This window comes from Lissotriton helveticus, chromosome 10 (genome assembly GCF_964261635.1).
Source record: "Lissotriton helveticus chromosome 10, aLisHel1.1, whole genome shotgun sequence".
Lineage (NCBI taxonomy): Eukaryota > Metazoa > Chordata > Amphibia > Caudata > Salamandridae > Lissotriton > Lissotriton helveticus.
Window position 1 is genome coordinate 767,179,220 of NC_136071.1, and position 15,284 is coordinate 767,194,503.

At 46.0% G+C, this 15,284-nt stretch overlaps 1 protein-coding gene across 1 annotated transcript in view; it reads left to right on the forward strand.

Annotated features, from left to right (window-relative positions):
- Window positions 1-15,284, forward strand: part of CUL2 (cullin 2) — a 517,464-nt gene that overhangs the window by 65,362 nt on the left and 436,818 nt on the right. The window lies entirely within an intron of this gene.

The following is a 15,284-nucleotide window of genomic DNA, read 5'->3' on the forward strand; positions in this document are numbered from 1 at the left end:
ATTCAAAAGGGAAATGGGCCTGTAAGACGAACAAAGGTCCCGAGGTTTACCTTCTTTGGGAATAACAACTATCGTAGCCAAACGCTGATCATATGGGAGAATACCCCGTTCGCGGGATTCCAAAAACATGGCACGAAGATAGGGTGCCACCTTGTCAGGACGTAGCTTGTACAATTCAATTGGCAATCCATTCGGGCCCAAAGCCTTGCCCGAACGGAGTGAGCGAATGGCCGTCGCTATCTCGTCCGTAGTAAAAGGGGACTCCAAAGAGACTCGGTCTAAATCGGAGACACTGGGCAGAGCTATATCACGCAACAAAAGGCGAGAGTCATCAACATCCCGTTCAGACACAGGGGTATAAACCGCACGAAAATAATCCGCAAAACATTCAACTATTTCAACCGGGTCTGTCACTCCCACGCCACTCGAAGTCTGAATCACAGGCACCACACGATTCGCCCTCTCCGTCTTATCCAACCATGCCAGTAATTTACCCGCTTTGTCCCCCACATCATACAAACAACCCTGTTGCTCCCGAAACATCAGTTTAGCCGCATCTGTGACCAAAGACTTATAAGCAAATTGCTTCAGACCCAGGGCGTGGAGTTTATCAGATGTAACGTTCGACTCTAGGTCAGACTCTATATCAGCAATCTCCCTCTCAAGGTCTACCACCTCCCGATTCCTCGCCTTCTTGGATTCGGCAATAAGGGCGAGGGCCTGCCCGCGAATCACTGTCTTAAAGGCCTCCCACAGGGATACAGCAGAGGAGACGGAACCCTCGTTGTCCAAAAAATAATTGTCCAAAGACTTAATCAAGAGATTGCGGGTCTCGGGGGAGGTGAGGTACCATGGGTTGATAGGAGCCACCCGGCCCGCCGCCTCCACCCCAACCTCAAAACAAAGCCAGAGCGGGGAATGATCAGAGATGCCCCGGGGAAGGTGCCTAATCTCACGAACCGCTGGGGACTGCGCCGCAGGCATCAGGAAATAATCCAGTCTAGACAGACTCCCATGGGCCCCAGAGTGGAAAGTGTATTGAAGCTGAGTAGGATGCATAAGTCTCCAGCAATCCACCAAGCCGAACGTATCCAGAAACCCACCCAGCCACTGTTGGGACAAAGGGTTGTCCCTAGGGGGGTGACGATCATGTAGACCGGAGAGCACAGAATTAAAGTCACCTGCTATGAAGAGAGTACTATCAGGGAGGTTCAACAACACACGGCCCAAATCGGAAAAGGTAGAGGTCTGTAGACCAGGGGGCACATAAACGGCAAACAAGGAAAGGGTTCGACCCTCATAGCGACCCACGAGGAAGGCATATCGCCCCCGATCATCGAGGATCACCTCATCAATAGCTAGGGGCAGGGAAGCCCGAACAAGGATACCCACCCCCCTGGAACCCGTGGTAAACCCCGAATGTGCGGCGAGGCGATAGCCCCACCTATTCATTGCACGACATGTATTGCCTACCAAGTGAGTCTCCTGCAGAAAAACAACATCTGGAGACAAACATCGTATACATCGCAACACCACACCCCGCTTAATACGATCCCCCAGGCCATTGACATTCCACGAAATAAACCTCAACCCGCTACCCCCCATCCCATAAAGTAACGCCGCAACCCCCCTCCAATGAGCCTGACATCAAAAACATCATTAGCAAGATAGAATCGCCTTGAGAACATAACACACAAACATCAAACTTCCCATCCACCCACCCCCCAACAATCAAGAAAACACCCCCCACCCTGCACCCCTGCAAGAAGCTAAAAAGCCACCCCAACATGCAGTGTGCCTGTCGCCCAAGAACCCCCATTCTACAAAAAGACCCCGGAGGAGGAAAGGCTCTGACCCACCCGCCACCCCAACAAGAAAAATAACAAAAAAAATCACTTAGACAGCAGAGGCACTTGGGCATAGAACCCCAGAAGAAGTTACTTGACACAAGGACCCGGGCAGAAACAAACAGTTCAGCTCTCTACACCACCCGGGCGGGCGGCGGACTCAGCCGCAGGAGGTCGGTCCGGCAGGGAGTCCAGCCAGTCATTCACAGAATCAGGCCGATCAAAGAAAAAGGTTTGTTCATTGTACTCAACTCGCAGCCTGGTCGGAAAAAGCATAGCGTAGCGCAGTCCCATGTCCCGGAGACGCTTCTTGACTCCACGAAATCCCATACACTGTTTCTGCACCTGTTGAGAAAAGTCCGGATAAAAGTTCACCGTGGCATTCTCAAAGGCCACCGGGCCCTTCACACGTGATGCCTGCAGGATAGCGTCCCGATCCCTATAGTGGAAGAGTTTCGCAACAATAGGCCTCGGCGGGGCGCCAGGCTTACCCTGGCCTCCCGGAACACGATGGGCACGCTCCACTGCGAAGAACTTACTCAGCCCAGACGGAGAGAGGTAGTTCTGGATCAGGTCCTCAACCAGGAGATCAACAGAGTGCGGTTCTGGATTCTCCGGAACGCCGACCACACGCACATTACAGCGACGCGCCCTGTTCTCAAAGTCCTCCAAGCGTCGGGTCATGAAATCGTTCACCCTACGGAGATTGCCAATCTCTGTCTGTATCTCCGAGACGTCTGCCGTGAGGCTGGATGACTTGAGATCCAATGACTTCACCTTCTCATTGGTTTTAGATAGGTCGGCCCGAATCAAGTTCACATCAATGGCCACGGTGTCGATTTTGTGGGCCAAAGCTTCATATTGTTGACCTATCGTTTCCTTTATGCCAGAAATGGCGCCCATAATGTCCTGCAAGGACGGTTCCGTTGATGCGTCCACGATGTGATCAACCGCACTTGGGCCAGGCAGGGCGGCTCCGGGGGACCCCTTCGCATGGGTGTAACGGTCCATAACGTTAGACTGGACCGGGCCCCCACGCAGGGGCGTCTTGGTCTTTCGTGTCTCTCGGTCCCCTCTGCCCGCCATGTCGGAAACCGCGCCACCAGGAGACTCACTCGACCCGATGGAAATGGCCACAGGAAAGTAGGGCGTCGGGATCAGAAGGCCGCTGCAAGGGTACCACTAGGAGAGGACCAGCTTGAAAGGAGAATAAGCCAGCCTAAGGCCCGACAGCCGCACCGCGTGCCGGACCCAGCCCAGGCCAGACTCCCCTGCCAGATGTCTCAGTCTGAGGCAGAATCGAAACCGAAACTTAAGAGGGGGACCCACAAGTCCAATCCCCCTGCCGTTGTTGTTCAACTCCGAGTCGGCCAGAGAACCTCACCCAGTCCCGGGCACACCCCAAGGGCGGACCCCGAAAGTTCAAATCGCCATATCTTCGGCGCCCCGGGTCCAAATCAAATTCCAAAAATCACAGGAAGATCAGCCCAGCGTCCTCTACATAAATCCTCGTGAAGAATCAGGATATGTTCAGGATATCATGCCGGGAGTGGCGGGGGTCCGGAGAGCGCTGTGCTCACGCGGCCATCACGGATGCCCGCCAAGCTCCTCCTCATCACCTATGACCGTTTTTAGGGTTTATGGTCTTTGATAATTGTTTTTTTCTTTGTGTAGTGGTTGTGCAGCTTTTAAGAGTTTGCGATGCATCATTTCTGTGGAAACTACACTTCTATGCTGAACCGTAGAAAATACTTTGCAAAACCCACCCTCTTTTGGAGGGAACCCCCCTTCTTGTATTCATCTTCACCATCCAAAACGAGCAAAATGCCACCCATCAATTTCATTGACCTCACCTGACCTGGTAACCTTCCGCACATTACGTAAATTAGTTCATCCTCCATTATTTCATTGTGCTCACCCTCTAAAACTAGTCTTTCGAGTCTAAGGGCCAAGAGGTGTGCGGAGGTGGACAAAAGTGATAGAGTTGTGAGGGTGTACAAATGCGCTGCAGGTGCCAAAGGTAATTCCACGAGAATTGTGCAAATCCAGCCGCTTTTATTGTATTGCTGTAGAATTAGCGATCTATGAGGAATTATACACAGTTCAAAAGTCCCTTTATAATCCTACAAACATCTACATGTTCTCCATGCATCTCTGCATTAACTGTAAACGAATATGGTTACACACTGCCTCTTCCTCCCCAGCATAATGATCCCTTCCCAAGACGTCCACATGTTCCTGGAGTCCACAACGCACGCAGCCCAGCACATGGTGCACCTAACAGTACCTTTTTGCATTTCAGCACTTGCTACCCAATCCTGTTGGAGAGCAGTCAAAAGAGCAAAAGCTGCCATCACTGTTGGACAAAAAAAAAAAATCAAATAATTGTAATTGTAGGATACTTAGAGCGCAGCTGTCACCCAGAGGGAATATGGCGCTATGACCACAAACATTCCCACAGATGTTAACTACACTGCTCTCGGAAAGAGGTAGGTTTTGAGATCCTTTTTAAAAGACGAGAGATCCTGCTTGCATCTTAGGGACAGAGGCAAGGAATTCCAGAATTTGGCGGCCGTAAAGCTGAAAGAGCGGCCGCCCATCCTCACCCTTTTTATCCTGGGGACTGTGACCAGAAAGGCCGAAGAGGTCAAAGGTCTGGCAGTAGAGTACCAGGAAAATAGATCTCGCAACATCACTGGGCCCAGCCCATGCAGGGCTCTGAAAACCAGACAAGAAGATTTAAAGCAAATCCGTTTTTGAACCGGAAGCCAATGAAGATCCGAAAGCGCAAGAGAAGACGAGGCAGACCATGGCCGCGAGAGAGCTAGTTTAGCCGCCATGTTCTGCACCCGCTGTAGCTTCATGACCAAGGTGTTAGGGGCACCCAGAAGCAGTGCGCTGCAGTAGTCTAATCTACTGAGAATAATACTACGCACTGCTTCCGTCCTTGCCGGGGGGGGGGGAAAGTAGCGGAAGAATTTTCCGCAACATGCGGAGCAGTAACATGCAGGTCGCCATGGTTTTATTGACGAAGGCATCCAGCTGGAGACTAGGCCCGAACAGGACGCCTAAGTTGCGGACAGATTCTGCCGCCGTTACAGAGCCTAGAGTAGAGGAGGGCCAAAACCCCTCGGGTAAAGGAAGGGACATTCGGTCCGATGAACAATAGAGAACTTCAGTCTTTGCTCCATTAAACTTTAGCGAGTTCTGGCGCAGCCAGTCCGCCGCTGCAGTCATGCAGCGGTGAAAGGCTTCCATAGAGACCGCTTCCCTGCCCTCAAAAGAAAAAATAAGTTGAGTGTCATCGGCATAATTGATGACAGACATGCCAAATGACTTGAAGTGCAACAACAAAGCTTCAAATACTTTTTTTTTTTTTTGCTAGAGGAAGTCTTTTTCTTAACCCCATTTTTTTGACTTGCAGATGCCCCTTCGGTCACATTGCAATTTCATATTAGCATTAAAAAAAATCTCTACGTATATACACTTGCTGAGTGACCAATGCACGCTTTCATTTAAAGCAAGCATTTACAATGCAATAGGTCTTGCATTTACGCAAGTTTGAGCTATTCACATTGCAAATAACAATGCCTTTTATTTTTGTTTTTGTTTTTAAAATATAAATAAAAAGCTTTGTCATTTACATTGCCAATAGCTTAGCATAAATGCGAGACCTATTGCATTGCAAATGCTTGTTAAATCTGAGCTGTAGAATCAAAGGACAATAGAAAGTATTTCGTGACTTTATTAAGCTTCTGAAATGTACAGCAGTATACAATTTTCTGAAGAAAAATGGAAAAAACAATCCTAAAAGCAAAGCATTCCATAAACACCGGCAAAACACTTTCAGTTGTTTTTTATGGCGCGAAAATGAGTAAACACTGAAAAGCACTGTTTTTTTGAGGTATAGAAATCACTGAAAAAACTCCACCAGAATTTACCAAAAATAGAAACTGAAAACTGGAAAGCCTAGTCATTGTTAATAAGGGTCCAAGTAGAGATTAGCGCTGCACTCTACCTGATCGATGTCCCTAAACCTGTTCGCCTAAAATGCATGAATAAATAGATGGAAACTGTTTTCATTGTGCCAGAGTGCACGCTCATAGTTTGGTGAAGTCACTGTGCATCACTGTCAGTGCCTATACAAAGCCAGCGCCGCTGCCAGGTGTTGTACAGTGTTGGAGTTTTTGGATCCACTTTGACACCTTGGATTATTCTACAATTGAGGAATCTGCAAGTAGTTAGAGTTCCATCAGAAAGCTTGTTACCAAAGGTAAATAACGTTTTCTTCTGGTTTAGCAGTCATGCAGGGAAAGTCAGATTCCAATGATGACTACCCTGGCGGCCTTCCCTTTCTTGCTGCAGTTCATTGTGCCATTTTTTTAGTACACCTGCACCACTTTATGTCCTGCGGGAAGAGAATAGTAACTCCACTTCAGTTTTCTAAGCTGCCCCGTCAGTTCAGTGTGGCATCTGCTATTTCCATGTTGTAGGAGAGGGGTCAGAAGATTGGGAATGCATAGCAGTGCGAATACTTTAGAATTGGCAGGTGAGGGACTAGTTACAAGGGAATACTCAGGTGTCCAGGTTGGGCGGGGCCGGTCGGAGGGATTAATTAAGGATTGAGTTTGGGTTGTAGCACCCTGTTGTCTGTGAGCCATCATTTTGGACAAACATCAGTTCCCCTGTGGTTGTGACTGGTTATCTGGAGACTGCTTACTCTGGACTTGAGTGCAGGCGATGCATGAGGGGACATTGGAAGGACTGATTTTGGGCCTCCCCATTACAGGATTTGGAGGGCTCCTCTTTTCTCTCCTGCAGCAGTCTGATAGGGACATATAGTTGCCACAGAGTCCCTGTGATCTTGTCCCGATACCTCTCTGAATCCAGGAATGAATGTGCTCCGACTGTGTTGGCACAAGCGTAATGCATCATATGTGAAATGGTTTTCTAGAGGTGTGGCGTACATATCAGCCACCAGGTGAATTCCCAAAGAGCTATGGCATCGGTCTACCAAGGCTATATGTTTCCAGGCATAGAACATCACTCCCATCTGGTACCTGTTGTGCGTTTAGAAACATGGGGGTGTGAGTGTTGTTGCCAGTGGTGTAATTGTTTGGAGTATGTAGGAGACACTTGCAGTACTCCAGCAAATGCCGTCTTTATTCTCAGTAAGCGAATCTGCCTGTGCGCTGGACCTTGTTTGTTTGTTCAAGAACCTTGCGCTTCTTCTCCCGTGTGTTGAACCTGTTTTGTGTATGTGTGTGTGGCATAGGATGCATCTGTTCCAGGTGAGGAAAATGTTGATCTGCTGCCTCAAAGCCAGAATGAGAGAAGAAATGGGAGGGAGGGGAAGGGGAGGGAATAGATGGACAAGTGAACAGCAGTAGTAGGAGGGGGAGCCCGATGTTGAGAAGGGCTTTTGCCCTGATTCCGCCTATTGATCACTCCAACTTTGGGACATCCTCCTTAAGGATGAGGAAACCCATTATATACAAAAGCTAAAAAGACCTCCGTTGCCAATGCCTTTTATAATGTGGTGGAATACCCTTCTTACCTGAGTAGTAGGGAAATTATAGGCATTGTTACTAGCTAACTAAAACTGACAATTTTCAGGAGCATTTAGGTTTTGGATCATAAATGTAACACCCATCTAAAGAAGATTTTCATGGTCAGCCAACAAAAATGGCAGATACAAACCTTTAGAGCTCCAAATCATCCCATGGTAATCCGTCATTTATACTGACTCCAGAGGCAGCATCATACCCTCTATGCTGGAAAGGGAACAGAAGCGAGTAGAGTAGCCAAATTGATGGGTGAGGGGTGACTGGAGAAGCCATTAAGGAGACAGAGACGCTCCAACACCTGCCAACAGGCTTCATCCACACACCCTTCCCTCCTTTCCTCTAAAGGGGAAATGTAATACAACGAGCTGCCAGCATGATCTCTCCTAACCCCTCCCCTGTGGGTTCAGGAACTCCCATCCCCTACAACTGACAAAAGACTTGCAACTGATGAAAGGACTCAACTTATATGTGGGCTAAAGCTGACGGAGCACCACTTATGAACATCGGAAAGACGAACCTGGGTCTGCGAGCAGGAGGGCGCACCGAAAAACACATGTTATGAATAGGGGAAGACCTGCTGAATGAAGGTGGACAGTAGTGACACATCTAGACATACAAAAAAAGGTGAGGGGACTGGTAGGAAGACCAACCTAGACTGGTGGTGGTCAGGGATCAGTGACACAGAAGAAATGCTGATGAAGGTGTGGGGCAGCAAAGGTGAATGCCCCATTGGAGATTGTGATACTCACATGGGCCTTCCACCCCCACAGGACAGTGCAGCAGTCTGACATCAGGGTATCGACACCCGGATTACATCAAGGAGACCCAAATACAGTCTTTACAATTTAAACCCCTGACCACTGCAATCTCATCTTAAGCAGGGGGGGGGGACCAGCCACAGAGACCGAGGAGGCCTCAGCTGTATCTGCAGAGGAAGTAAAGGGCCTGGTTCTGAAAGCACAGTCCAGTAACTTTCACGTGGGCAGGCGGTGGTGGACCCCTCACTCTCTCTGCTTCCTCTGAAATGCAGAAGTCCACATCTAGACTAACATAGACCAGAAGTAAAGAGGCAGTACCCACCAAACTAGACAAATGGAACAGATCAACCGCCTCGTCCCTGACTCTACAGTAGATAAACCGTATGACCGTGCAGGTCAGTGGAGTTAGAAGTACACAATTCCAGCAGACTCCAACATCTTGCAAGCAATCTGCAAGACCCGACAAGCATATAAAAACAAAGTAGGGAAGTGGGCGCTGACGTAAGTTTGGGCCACTAGGATTTAAGAAAAGTAGTGGAAAGAGTCACTGCTGCAGAATCAAGGATTGTGAGCTTGGAGATGAAATCGGTGGATCAAAACTAAATATCATCAAGCTCCAAACTATCACCAGTGGTGACAGTTGAGTAGAAAAGGCAGAGAAAAGTGCCAGAAGGAGTAACTTCTGAACAGTGGGCTTGCCAACGGAATGGAGGTGAATCAACAGGAGCAGTTGCTTGAAAAGTGGGTCAGAACATTCTCAATATTTGAAGAACTGTCCCCACTGTTTTGCAGTGGTAAGAGATACAGGGCTCTATTTCACTACCTTCGCTCAGAAATAATCACACTCTGTTATCTGTAAAATGCTCATCTATACAGAGACCATGACCCAATCCTCAGGGTCTCCATAAAACCTGGAAAAGTGACATATGAATCCATCCACATAATGTTCTTTACAGACTACACTGAGACAAAACTTTTGATGAAGTGAAGACTAAATTACGAGTAGTGGGCCTATAATACGTGCTCCTCTTCCCGGCGAAGCTTAAAATATTCTACAGCAATAGGACATATTTCTTCAAAACTGAGTAGAAGGCATGGAATTAGGCCGCCGAGAGAATTAAAATACTTGGAAACGACAAACGAGCAACAACTGATTCCGGAGCAAAAGCGAATGAAAGGCCGCATAACTATAGAGACATCATTGAGAGATGAAAAAATTGACAGACTGACTCTTGGCAGAGGCAAATCAAGCTGGGACAATGGGTGCAGGGAAACAGGGGAACAGTGTGAAAATACTCACCTGTAGGAGTGGAGAACAGAAGATACTTGGCAGACCCTGGGCTTGCCACACTGTAACACACCAAGTTGTGGTAAGTGAATGTTGTGAGAAGACACTTCCAGTATTACCAGGCAGATAGTTTTGGATCCACAGTCTAAAACGTTTGCGGAGGTGGGTGTACAAAATGCGATAAATGGGGATGGCTAATTACAATTGTTGTCTTTGAACAGGTGAGAGATGAATACTTATAAAGGAAAGCATAGAACATGAACATTAGATGGAAGCACAGAATGGGATGGACAGGGAAATCGAGGAATACTAATTCACAGTTGTCTTGATTTCAGTTGAGACATGGAAGGAAAATACTGGTTCCAGCAATAGACAGAACAGTGGCAACATGTGACATAATGATATGGAACGTGAATGGATATGCAACAAAATCGAGAGAGGGGTAGTGAGACAATGCTTATGTGGACATCATTCCTATTTGGTCTTACTCGAAGAAACACAGATGGTGGGGGCGGGCTGCGATTAACAAGACGAGGACAAATATGCTCTCCTCGCCCATTCTGGTTTCATTCGAGGATTGAGGGGGTAGCTAGGCTTGTCCAGTGGATCCCATTTACTGTAACTAGAATATGGGAGGGTCTCAGAAGGTGCTATACCTGGGAGATGGGTATTTGGGTAGACATGCAATTACAGTTGCGCCCGTCCTACCCACACCCTACTGCTGCAGAGCAGAGTGCTACAGGATATAAGCTGGAAATTATAGAAAAAGCCTGACTGGTTACACATCATAGGAGTTCATTTCAATGCTGTAATGGCCAACCTATTGCAGGGAAAGAGCGAAGAGGATACACATCTCGCACAATTTGTGGGGGGCAGGTATTGGTTGATATCTGGAGGAGAGCGCACGCAGATGAGATATAACTCCAGTACTTCCCAGGAGCACACAATACATATTCTATATTGGACTACATCTGTATCCTGGGGATGAAATAACAGAAAATGAACGTACAAGTCTAGGTAAGAGGTATCATTGACCATTTATCGCTAAAATGCACAAAACAGAATGAGGGAGGGAGAGGTGCTGGCATTTGGAGACTTAGTGCCTGAGTTCTCCTAGATGCAACGATAATGGAGACATTAAGGTAAGCTATTAAGCTATAATTAGAGGCAAAGAAAGGGTTCGTGGAGAGGGCTGAGACACTTCAGAAGGTATATAAGACAGAAGTTAAGGGGCAGGCAACAGCACAGACCTATTTAAGAAAATAAATAAATGGGAAAAGCTGGGAACTATGGAACAAGAGCTGAAACACTTTGAGGAGAACCGCCCCCTCAGCATAAGCCCATACACACAGGGGCAAATTGAAAGCATAACAGAGGAACATAAGACAATAGAAAAGAATGTATCAAAAGTCTGATATCTGCCTCCTGCAATAGGATCCAGGATTTAGGCAGCAAATCTGGTTAGTTACTAGCCTGGGAAAGCAGAAAAGTGCATGAAATGGGTAGTGGCAGTCAAAAACAGCATGGGGCAGGAGGTCCGAGAGGATGAAGAGATAGCCCACCCTTTGCTGATTTTTATGCTGACTTATATCATTACGGGGTCAGTGCATTAACTGAACAGGATAGGTCCATAGAGCAGGACGAAGTAGAGGAGGCTATTAGTTAATTGGGAGTGGGAAAAACCTTGGTTCTGAACGGTGTACTGGGAGACCCATATCAAGGTTTCTCTTCTGACCCCACACCTGTTGGACATGTTCAGTGAAGCAAAGGTGGTGGAAGACTTACACATTACCTTTGAAAATTCATGATGGTGATGATAAGCAAAGATGGCTGGCCAAGGCATTATTGTTTTTGCTGGCAGCCCATCTCCTTATGGACACTAAATTACTCACTAATATCCTGGCAATCAGAGTAATAACAGTTTTCTGAAGCTGGTACACCCTGATCAAACAGGATTTTTCCAAGGTTTATCCAGCAGAATGAATATCCGAAGCGTGCAGACTAGATAGATGAATGGATGGTGAAGCTAGAAGGAGGGGATCCCACTTCAGTACTATTTCTCTACACTGTAAATGCTTTTAACTAGATTGAAAGGAATTACCTTGTGGGGATCTTGTGCCTGCATTCTGGAGTGTTTTGTGGAATTCAGGCACGGGAAGAACGTGAAGAGTGCAGCAGATGCCCTGCCGCATCCGGTGTGGTCAACAGCAATAAAGCTTACCTCTTCAGATATGAGTCTTCCTTTTCATACCTCTTCCGGGCAGTGGAGAAATTCTGCTTAAAACTGGAATTTTGAACATAGTTGAAGCTTCTTTGTGTGCCCATGCAGTGGCAGAAATAAAGGTGAATGTCACACTATCTGGCCTGGTAACTCTGACGAGGGGCACAAAACAATAATGCCCATGATCCACGTCCTTTTTGCCCTGGTAGAAGAATGTATTGCTTGCTGGATATGAGATCACAGTGATATTTATGGGTTCCAGCTGCAGTCCATGAGGGAGGACTGAAAATCAGTTCATCTGATGATACCCTTGTATACATGACTCGGCCAAAATCCACTAAATCAATTTTGATTAAGGCATTTGACGAGTTACAAATAGTATCACAAACCAACTGGCAAAAGTCAATACTGTTTAGGACTTGGAAATGGGGCAATGAAAAGCTGATCACAGACCCAGCCATACTAAGATTAGGAAACATGGATTCAAATACTTTGGTATTGAACTTTCCCTTACTACAGAATCCTTTAGGGACAAGAATTTGAGGATGACCCAAAAGCGATTCATGAGCCGTAATGTTGGTGGGCATTACCATTGTAACTCCTGGGGACAGTGCAGTTCAAAATGATTTTGTTACCATGCTTACTCTTTCTAATGCAGATTAACCCATTCTAACGTGCTGACCTATTCTTTAAGGAACTGGAGGGCAAACTGAGACAATTGTTGTGGCATGGGGTGACCCGCGAATAACACTATCAACTATATATGAAAAACAACTTGTTTGGGAAAAATAGCACTCCACAAGGTCTGATATTACTACTGGGACTCTCAGTTGGCAGGGGCCAAGAACTGAGGTTGTCAGGACTTGGAAGATCCGTTGGTAGCAATTGACCGACCGCAAATGCCTGCCCAACTAGAACACTAATGAAAGTATGTAAAATTACAACAGCGACCTGAGAATGGGATAACATCAGGACACGAAAGAATCCACAATGGAGGGGAGTTTAATGAAAAAAGTTTGATTCCTGAAGAGATTTAAACATTGGGTACTACAGGTCTCTCAGGGCTGGGTGACATCATTGGTACTGGAGGGATAAAATGTTTAAAACAACTGCTGAAAGAAAATGAGCTCCCACCCTCCCAGTAATACGAATACCTACAGTTGACACCAGTGGCATAGCATGGAGGGGGGCAGAGGGAAAGTTGCCCCTGGCGCTAAATCGAAATTTTAAAAGAAAAGTGGAAAGACCCTTGCCTTGTCCCGTGCGCTGGCAACTCACGCAACCCCGCTGGTGGACACATACCCTCCACACAATGGAGGAAGACTGAACAGAAACTATAGAGGAATTTCCTCTGGAGCAACATCTGCTAGACAAAGAATTAACAAAGGGGGCCTTTATGTGGATCCAACTAAAACTAATGCACAGGGCACACTACCATAGGAGTTGACTGTACAAAATGTACCTGTAACCCTTACACTCCTGCCTTCAATGCAGAATAGTGGAATGCACCGTTATGCATCGGGCTGTAATGGTGCACCAATGTTAGGCAGTACTGGCAATGCATTGTAAAGGGGAGATGAGCGAAACCCTGGAGGAAGCACTTCCAACTAGAGCCTAAAACTAATATTGTGGATCCAAGGGATATCCACTCTAAAACTGTTTCTGCAGACTAGATTGCATAGTAGTAAAATGAGACTTTGGTGAGCTTGAACACCCCTGGCTTTGAAAGAGGGGCATAGAGGCATGGATATATGCAGGGAAGCCGAAAGAAAAATCTATGCGGGATGAGATGTCCTCAGGAATTCCCAAAAATATGGAGATCATGGAGACTATGTTTATTTATGTATTTATTTATTTATTTCTGGGGACTATGGCACTCACGCCCTTGTCTCCTATCTGTCCTGAAGGGACCCTCATATCCGTAATGGGGTTGAAACATCGTCTGTTATCCATTAAGGATAGTCCCGAGAGCACTAGAAAAGACCCTAATCCTCTATCTGAAAACATTAAATCAGAATCTAATAAGACATCCTTTGTATTCCAATAACCTGTCCCCTAACTCAATATAGTCACTTTTAACATACATTGGTTATAGTCACTTCACTGGGGTCACAAATGCCACCTGTTTCTATTCTTCATATGCATTACAAATATGTGTGTTTTTTTTTATAAGGATTTTGCATTTATAAATAAATAGATTACTCATTCCGGCTGAAGTGAGTGTTAATTGTATAACTTCTTGGGCTCCTACAAATGTATGAGGTAAACACTTTAAATGCTGAATTAACGTAGACATTAGATTCTATTATTCTCCTTGTTAAGATCATGAGAGAGTCCTTGCAAAAAAATCAAGATACTTGCAACAGTGATGAACATTTTCTTAAATGATTTCCTTGTGAACAATTGTTTATTCTAAATAGCTATTACCCAGTTCACATGGACATATGGGTTGCTCTTGTGTTTTTGAAATAGTGTGCTAATTTATATTCCTGTTTTGTAATTTGTTTGGGTGAAATTGGGTGCCTCAATGGGTAAGGCAGAGATTGGTGGACCTCAGGGTGAGGCAGCTTTGATAATTCGGTGATCACTAGACTCCTCCTCTCCTAAATCATCCATATTATTGAAGCAGCCGGTTCATCAGACAAATGAAGTCAGTCACTTCTCTAAGAAACAGTGAAGCTAGACACTGGAACCCTATAGGCCACGCACCTGACCCGCTTTCCCTATGTCATATGTATATATTCTGGACTTACCCAGAAATCTGTGTGCACACCATAAAACACCCACTGTCACAATGTAATTCCAACACAGGAATATCACTGTTTAAACAAAAGCAAAGGTGCACCACCAGGAGACCTAGACAAAGAAAAAGAATTTTTAAATCCTTGTCCAGGAATATATTCTTACAAGTTCTTCTTTTATTTTGATACAAGTTTAAAACACGATCAGGGCGAACAAAAAACAACCGACGCGTTTCGTCCTTACAAAAGGACTTCTTCAGGGCAAAATAAACCTGTTCACTTATTAGGTCGGTGAATGATCCAAGGAGTGAGAAAAGCAGAGGATTTGGTATAGTTCCGTCAGCTTGTCTGTTTTGTAGAACCGTTTTGTGTACAGATAATCAAGAAATTGGTGCCACTAATAATATGAAATTGGTTGAAAGCTTGGATTTATTTTGCTTTGCGTTAAGAAAGCGCCTTATCTACCAAGACAGGCAAATATTTGTATAGCCACTCCATGGTGAATTAGTCCATGGTCCAAAGTGAGTAAGGGGGAGCCAAAGTAGTTGGCAAAAAGTGCCATGACCGGCCAGGATCAGTCGGTATGCGAGTTCCTTATGTCTGCTCATCAGGAGTTTCATCTAAGGTTATGGTCACAACATATTAGAGATTCTGATATGAAAGTTTAAGGATAGGACATTTTTATCCCACCTTCATTATCAGTGGAGACAAAAAGAAAACTCTGACATTAAACTGGCATATAACACAACAATTTGCATGGCCAGTTGCTGTTTGGCAGTGCTTAAAGTTTGTCTCTCTTGGCAATAACTTTCTGATGGCTGTCTGTTTTAGAATTGTACACGCAATTGATGGTGGTCATGGA